This window comes from Homarus americanus, unplaced genomic scaffold (genome assembly GCF_018991925.1).
Source record: "Homarus americanus isolate GMGI-L3 unplaced genomic scaffold, GMGI_Hamer_2.0 scaffold25013, whole genome shotgun sequence".
Taxonomy (NCBI): domain Eukaryota; kingdom Metazoa; phylum Arthropoda; class Malacostraca; order Decapoda; family Nephropidae; genus Homarus; species Homarus americanus.
The window spans coordinates 2448144-2456185 of NW_024722158.1; positions in this window are offsets into that span (position 1 = coordinate 2448144).

The window sequence follows — 8042 nt, forward strand, 5'->3', positions numbered from 1 at the left end:
AAAAAAAACACATCGATTTTCCCCGAACATCACTTAAACACTTGTGGATTAAAAGATAATACTGTACTGTACAGTGGTCCCTCGGTTAACGAGCACAATCTGTTCCAGCAGGTTGCTCGTTAACCGAAAAACTCGTTAACCGAAACCATTGTTTCAATGGGTTTTTGGGTAATTGGTTCCAGCTCACCGAAAATTGCCTAAATTCAACAAAAAAGGTAGAAAACTACACTTACTTTGAGGTGTGTATGTAGAAGGTTCCTGGATGATGATGGGAATTAGAATGGGGGTGGAGGAGTAGGGAGAAGAGAAGGTATTGGGGTGGAAGAGAAGTTACCCCATGGTGCCATTTCACCCATAAAATTTTAGTTCTCTTGGTGTAATTCAAGATTATTTTCTTTAAATCAACACTGCACTGCATTATATATTGTCAATATGTAAAATAAATTTCAAAATTACCAATAATTTGCTTGCAAACACAGAAAAAAAGCATTTAGTTGAAGAGAGTCTCAAGCAAGATGTTACCTCCACTGACAAGAGAGAGAGACTAACGCCTGTTTGGTGTCTTAACAGGCTGGATGGCGTGCCAGAAACTAGTTTCTTTACCTACACTTATGTTCAATAATTGTTAAAATGACTAAAAAAGTTAATATTAAACTTTTAAAATTATTGAATAGTATAAACTTCTTGATATTTACTAAAATAGTAAGGAATTTAAGCCCTAAAACCGATTACCGTATTGGCGGACTAATACTACAGCTGGTGGGCAGCCAAATGCAAGCGAAAACATGTTGAGGTCGGCTTGTAAAAAACCCGTTAATCGAGGGATTGCTCGTTAACCGAAGTTAAGAATCTTATGGAAGGTAAATCGTTAACAGAGGCGCTCGTTAACCGAGGGATCACTGTACAGTGTGTAGAAGAATGTGGAAACCAAATACGAGTCCATTATTTACCTTAGTTTGGCTGTGGTGAATTTGTGAAGTCAGTAGGTTTGGGGCTGGCAGGAGGCCATGCCACGAGTGGGGGGCAGTGGAGGGTGAGGGAGGGAGTCACAGCAACCACTGATGTGGAATCATGATCAGCAATTACGAAGAAGTATTTATTTACCATATTTCCTTATTTTCTACATGAACAAATATTTTTTTTATGGAAATTAGCCTTATTCTATTCACTTATGAGATTAATTCCGAATGCGGATTCGGCGAGAAAATCACTTATTCACTCACATCATGTTGTTTTTCCACTGTTTATACCATTGACAACACACTACAGAATACTCAGTACAGCTACTCCTCGACTTATGACATACTCGACCTACGATCACCCGGACATATGACCGCCTCAGTCGTACCAAAATTTTGTCAAATTACGTATTTTCGAGTCCCAAAGTTAGTGATTGCGCTGTGTACTGACAAAATTTTCGTTTGTAATTCACTTTAAAATGGTTGGCAAGCTTAAAAGTGAGAGTTTTGTGGTGCTGAGAAGAAAAAGAGACACCCAATTTAGATTTTCTATGTATTACACAGGTCAACAAAATTTTTCTGGCACAAGGTTTTTAAACGGATTTTAAGTAAATTTGGGGTGCAGAATCCAAATATGACTTTGGTTTTTGTCTATCACATCAGGTTTTTGAGATATACCATATTGCACTTTTGCTGGGAAACGTAAACTTTTGGATCAAAATTGACGGTTTAAACATGTATACATAAATTTTTTCAGCATTATAATTTGTATTTTTCTATAACCAAAAATTGTTAATATCAAATTGGAAAGTTAATGCACATATAATATTTAAATGTAACATTGAAGGGTGAAAAAAAACAATTAATGTACGGTAGAAATAGTGCAAGTATTAAGATCAAGTTACAGTTACATAAACTTCCTCTTTTTGGCCGATCTCTTATGTACAGCTTCTGGAATGTCTCTCATCAAACTCCAGCAGTAGTCCGCCATCATGTTCGAGTCCCATCGACCTTGGTAACGTTCTTCCATTACTTTAATGTCTTGATGAAAGCGCTCCCCTTGCTCCTCGCTCACTTCTCCCAGATTTTCTGGAAACTCGTCCAAGTGACTGTGTAAGTAGTGAACCTTGATACTCATTCTGCATCCAAGTGCTTGTAAACCCGGGTTTCTGATAGTTGTCCGCCTTTGTTCCCTAAGAAGTTCAAGCACTGGCTATTAGAGAAAAGCAATCTACTTGCCTGTGCCTCAGCCATTAAGGTAAGGAAGTGTGGATCTCTCTTATAGTGTTCTTATTTGAGGTCCATCAAAAATCCCTGCCTTTTCTTCGCCAAGACTTGGAAAAGTTGAGCACATATATTCGAAACACTTCCACTATGATCAAGAGCCTTGGACTTAATTGCTTCCATGATACCTCAAGTTTTGCAGCAGAGTGAGGAAGGACAATTGTTTTTCCCACAAACTAGAGGATCATTAATGATATTCTTTGTCACTTGTACACAACCAGCCTTGGTACACCCTTTTTTCACCCAATGGTCTGGTTGTAGCCCTGCTGTCCCAGTAGCACACAGAAACAGGGGTATTTGTGTACCCTCCTTGCTTAGCCCACAGAGTTTACTCATTTTCAAGTCCACACAAATTAACCATTCATACATGGTACAGTAACCTCTAGAACAGTCTTAATGTTTCATAATTTTCTTAATCAGAAAGCCAGAATGTCCCATTGAATTGCCACTTGTTTCGCTATGAAGAAGAACACATTTCAAGCTCCTTTTAGAACTGTCAATAAAAAGTCTCCAATCCTTACCATCATATGCTGGTAGTCCCATGGAGAGAAGAAGTCCTTCTACATCATTACAAAACAAGCTGGTCATATGAATGGTGCACTTCAGCAGTTGCTCTTCGTTATGAGTAAAAGTTGAGACACTCGTGCTGGTAGTTTTGGAGTTTCCATTCTAGCCTGGAAGCTAACAATTCAGCAGACTGTTTTGGCAATTTAGATCTTTTGGTGTGGGTTACTAGTGTTCCTGAGGAATGCAGATGGTGGTGAAACACCGTAACACTGAAGTCCGCTTATTATGGATGAGAGAAAAGGCAGACTGCTGCAGCCATGCACGGCTCACACAGTCAGACTGAGACTGCTCCCACATATGGTAGCTCTCGGGCAATGTTACACATAACGGTAGTAAGTTGTTAATGGTGATTATATATATAAATGCTACTCGCACACAGTAGCTTATATACAGGTTATATCGGCACAGTAGCTTCGTTTATTATGGATGAGAGAAATACAAGTGGTGACTCGCGTGTGCCATGCGGCTCACACAGTCAGACTGAGACTGCCTTGCCATATGGCAGCCTCGGGGCAATGTTGCCCTACGTGCAGTGTTGCCACGTGATTATATATATATAAATGCTACTCGGCACAGTAGCTTATATACAGGAGTTGCTACTCGGCACAGTAGCTTATATACATAACCTACAGATCTCTGACCAGATCATTCAATTCTGACTGAGTAAACAACGTTGGCTTTTCACAATCTTCACCAGATGGCTTGAAAAGATCAGTCTCTTATCTTCATCAGTAGAAACAGGTGAATTCGGTCTATATCCTCAATCTCTGGTAGCTCAGTAAATTCTGGCATTCACGTGATGGAGCAAATCTGAGATCAGATTTGGATTCAGCACCTTAAAGTTAGTAAAAAACAGTTAAAGGTTTCATGCCAGAAAAAAAATATTTTTGTAGACCAGTGTTATTTAAGCATTTTTGACTTACGAACTGGATTTGGGTCCCTAACCCCATCTTAAGTCGAGGAGCAGCTGTAGTTCTTTAGGGTGTGGTAATCCCTATAACATGGGCCCACACACAATCCCACATCACACTCAACACACATTGTTGTCACCATTTTCTTCTGTCTTTTCCTCCTTGTGGTGTTCTTACAGATGTAGCATTCCAGCTGTTTCGTTTTAAATTAAAACATTGTTCTTAAATGTGGGTGTCGCTTTAAGTCAATAATCTTAAATTAAATCACTTTAGACGTTCTACTGCACCAGGCTCCTATCAAAAAGCACCAGGCTCTCATCATCGTTTTTCAGAAGGCATAAAAAAAAAAAATTGCTAAACTTTCTCACAATTACAGCAAACACGTCCCTTACTTTCCACAGCTGGTCTCCTCCCACTGGGTTATTATTATCTGTGAAATGGAGGAAGCACAGTAGTAAGAGAAGTCTGTCCCTTGTCATAAATTTCACGGACACAGAGGGACATTAAGCCATTAATCTTGGATTACGTGCTTCTTGTTGAGAAGCATCAATAACATAAGTGGGAAAAACAAGTACAGTACAATTCATCTACTGTTGTGTCCACCCAACAATGCACATGAGATTGGGGTGAGAAAGTACTGTCATCTGTGACATCTATTAGTCTCATCCATAATATGTGACATCACTTCATTGTCAATAAACAGTCAAATACCCTGTAATCCATTTCAGTCACAGTATCGTCACAAGGCCAGTCATGAGTAACACCACCAATTCTGTCATCCACATAATGGGCATCTGGCACAAAATCTGACCCATCACTCCACACAAAGGGTGTCAAGGTCGCACCGGGCAGTAGATCACTCACCCCCACATCCCCCTCCTCTTTCGTAGCTTCCCCTTCCTCCTCCACACTGCTGCCACTGTCACTCCCAGCACACTTTTCCTCAACACTCTCGACTTGCCAATCGTCATCAGATAAGGAGGACATGGACTTGTGTTTCATAAACCATGGGCACAAACTTAGTGTGTGTGTGTAAGACTTCAATTTTTAGATCGAACAAAATTGAGCTTTGTGGTAACAGGTGTGGAGGCAGCCTTCCCGCCACCCTGTATGGCAACACCAGTCTGAGTAGCACATTTATTTATATTTTTCCCTCCCTCACTTCACTCACTGTTCCCCTCTCATCTCCAGCTTCATCGTCTCTAGTAGGCAGAGCAGCAGGTGTTGGTGTAGATGGAAGCAGTGTGGAGGCAGAATGAGTGGGTTTCCGTCGTGAGGTTATGGGCTGAGTGCGTGACCTGCAGCCAACCTCACGATGCTGCCTTGACTTTGGCTCATCTACAGATTCCTCACTTTCACTACTGCTGTGATATCCAGTGAGTATTTTCCTTTTCAATGGCAGTCTCTTCCTTCCAATTATCTCTGACCTTGCACCATAGCCAGTGGAAGGAGTGGGTTCAGTGACATCATCGCAGGGTGAGGACGCACATCTTGATTCCATCGTGACCGATATATGACCGTCATCAGCGACGTGGGTTGGAGGATTACCCACTGAGACAACTGGTGAGTGTAAGCATCCCATACTTGACCCTGCGAGATATCAAATTTCCCACGTGCTCCATTAAAAACGCTTTGAATTCCAGAATGTATGTCACACTCCTCTGCTTATCACTCAAGAAAGTATGTAGTAGTTATCGGGTTAATGTTTAAATTATACTGTACTGTATATATATTTTGATTATATACAGTGGATCCTTAATATAACGCTATTTAATATAACAGAAGACAATGAATTACCAATACAGGTAGACCACCTCATATCCGGCAATCAGTAATCCGGTTGCACTGCTGGTTCGGATATAATTTGGCCACCGTAATTTCAAATTTCATGCCGGTCTCCTCGTCAACCCGCCACTACTGTTTTGGCGGCAAGTTATTCCTCTGTGTTTTTCTTCATTTATTATTATAAACTGCTCTTATTTAGCCCCAGTCATGTCTTCATTGAATAATGGAAGTGCTTCTAGTGGTGTAAAGTGCAAACACCATATGCTGAACTTCTCAAAAAAACTCGACAGTGGTGTGTCCGTTCGCAGCATATGTGACTTGTAAAACATTGGCGCTTCCACAACTACTAAAAGTAATCTCTCTCTCTCTCTCTCTCTCTCTCTCTCTCTCTCTCTCTCTCTCTCTCTCTCTCTCTCTCTCTCTCTCTCTCTCTCTCTCTCTCTCTCTCTCTCTCTCTCTCTCTCTCTCTCTCTCTCTCTCTCTCTCTCTCTCTCTCTCTCTCTCTCTCTCTCTCTCTCTCTCTCTCTCTCTCTCTCTCCTCTCTCTCTCTCTCTCTCTCTCTCTCTCTCTCTCTCTCTCTCTCTCTCTCTCTCTCTCTCTCTCTCTCTCTCTCTCTCTCTCTCTCTCTCTCTCTCTCTCTCTCTCTCTCTCTCTCTCTCTCTCTCTCTCTCTCTCTCTCTCTCTCTCTCTCTCTCTCTCTCTCTCTCTCTCTCTCTCTCTCTCTCTCTCTCTCTCTCTCTCTCTCTCTCTCTCTCTCTCTCTCTCTCTCTCTCTCTCTCTCTCTCTCTCTCTCTCTCTCTCTCTCTCTCTCTCTCTCTCTCTCTCTCTCTCTCTCTCTCTCTCTCTCTCTCTCTCTCTCTCTCTCTCTCTCTCTCTCTCTCTCTCTCTCTCTCTCTCTCTCTCTCTCTCTCTCTCTCTCTCTCTCTCTCTCTCTCTCTCTCTCTCTCTCTCTCTCTCTCTCTCTCTCCTCTCTCTCTCTCTCTCTCTCTCTCTCTCTCTCTCTCTCTCTCTCTCTCTCTCTCTCTCTCTCTCTCTCTCTCTCTCTCTCTCTCTCTCTCTCTCTCTCTCTCTCTCTCTCTCTCTCTCTCTCTCTCTCTCTCTCTCTCTCTCTCTCTCTCTCTCTCTCTCTCTCTCTCTCTCTCTCTCTCTCTCTCTCTCTCTCTCTCTCTCTCTCTCTCTCTCTCTCTCTCTAATAAACCAACGAAAATAACACACAAAGTTAAATAAAAACTAGAAACAACACAAAAAAAGTTCTTATGTTCTACAGCTTCAGCTAGAGTTGAACCTGATGACTTGGCAACTTCATCATCCAAGTAAAAACACACACAACAACATTGGCTGTCCTTATGTTTTCAACTTTACCACCACTGGTGGGTAGAATTTTTGTTTTAAATTCAGAAACATTAATTAAAATAAATATGAACAGTAAATAAGTGTTGACTTCATATTCTTATGTAGAGTAATGACGATTTGTTTTCACATGTGCACACTTACATCTGCGATCTCACTTTTTTTTCTTTACCATTAAATGGTTAGCTACTTCTATAGTTGCATACATTAACATTAAATAACATTACTTAAAACAATCATATTAATTTTTTTACAGGGTACATTAATTTTACTACAGCTACCTCCAGGGTCTTATTTTCTTCAGTTTTATATGTAAAACCAATCAGTCACTGGTTTTGTAAACATTAACGAGAACAATGCCGTCTCGTCTCCTCATGTGTTTTAATATTTTACGTATTATGAATAAATTGTATTGTTCATTTTGCACAAAACATTAATTCAATCAAAAAGACATTCAGTAATAAACAATAATGAATCGTTTGTACATAAGAGAAATGACGCTGTTTACACGATTGTGCACGTCTGAACGTTGGCGGGCCGCTCAAACCCGTTGAAATTCGAGTTTCCGCCGTCAAAATTTGAAATTGTGTAGTGTTTTTTTTGTATCCAAATAAAAAAATGTTGAATTAAAAACTCGCAAAATTTGAGAACCTACTAATAAGAAATCTTTTCCACATAAAATGAATTATGGGTAGAAATAAGGCCGCCACAAAACGCGAATTCGTATACAGTGAATGCGCATAAAGGAAGGTCCAGTGTACCACAACGCTGACATCTGTTGACAGTTGAGAGTCCAGTGGCTGTTTCTCTTTATTATCCAACTTGTACTATTTACAGAGTACAGTATTTTAAAGGTTAGGTGAGGTGGTTATGAAGTGGGTTAGAGGTGTTTATTTATTTAATCCTAACCTAATCACCTGTGGTTCGGCAAAATTACTAATCCGGCACTGCTCAGGTCCCAATCAGTCCGGATTTGAGATGGTCAACCTGTATAACTATGGATCACAACATTGCTAGGAATAACTGGAGGTCTTAAGTGATGATGAAATGTGTAAAATGAAATACAGGAAATATGTCTGAGGTACTGTAATGTATAGGGGCTTTCAATTTAATTTCTATTTAAGAACTTTGATTATAGCAAAAAAATTCAATACTGATTGGCATCTCCATTCAGCAAAATTCCAGC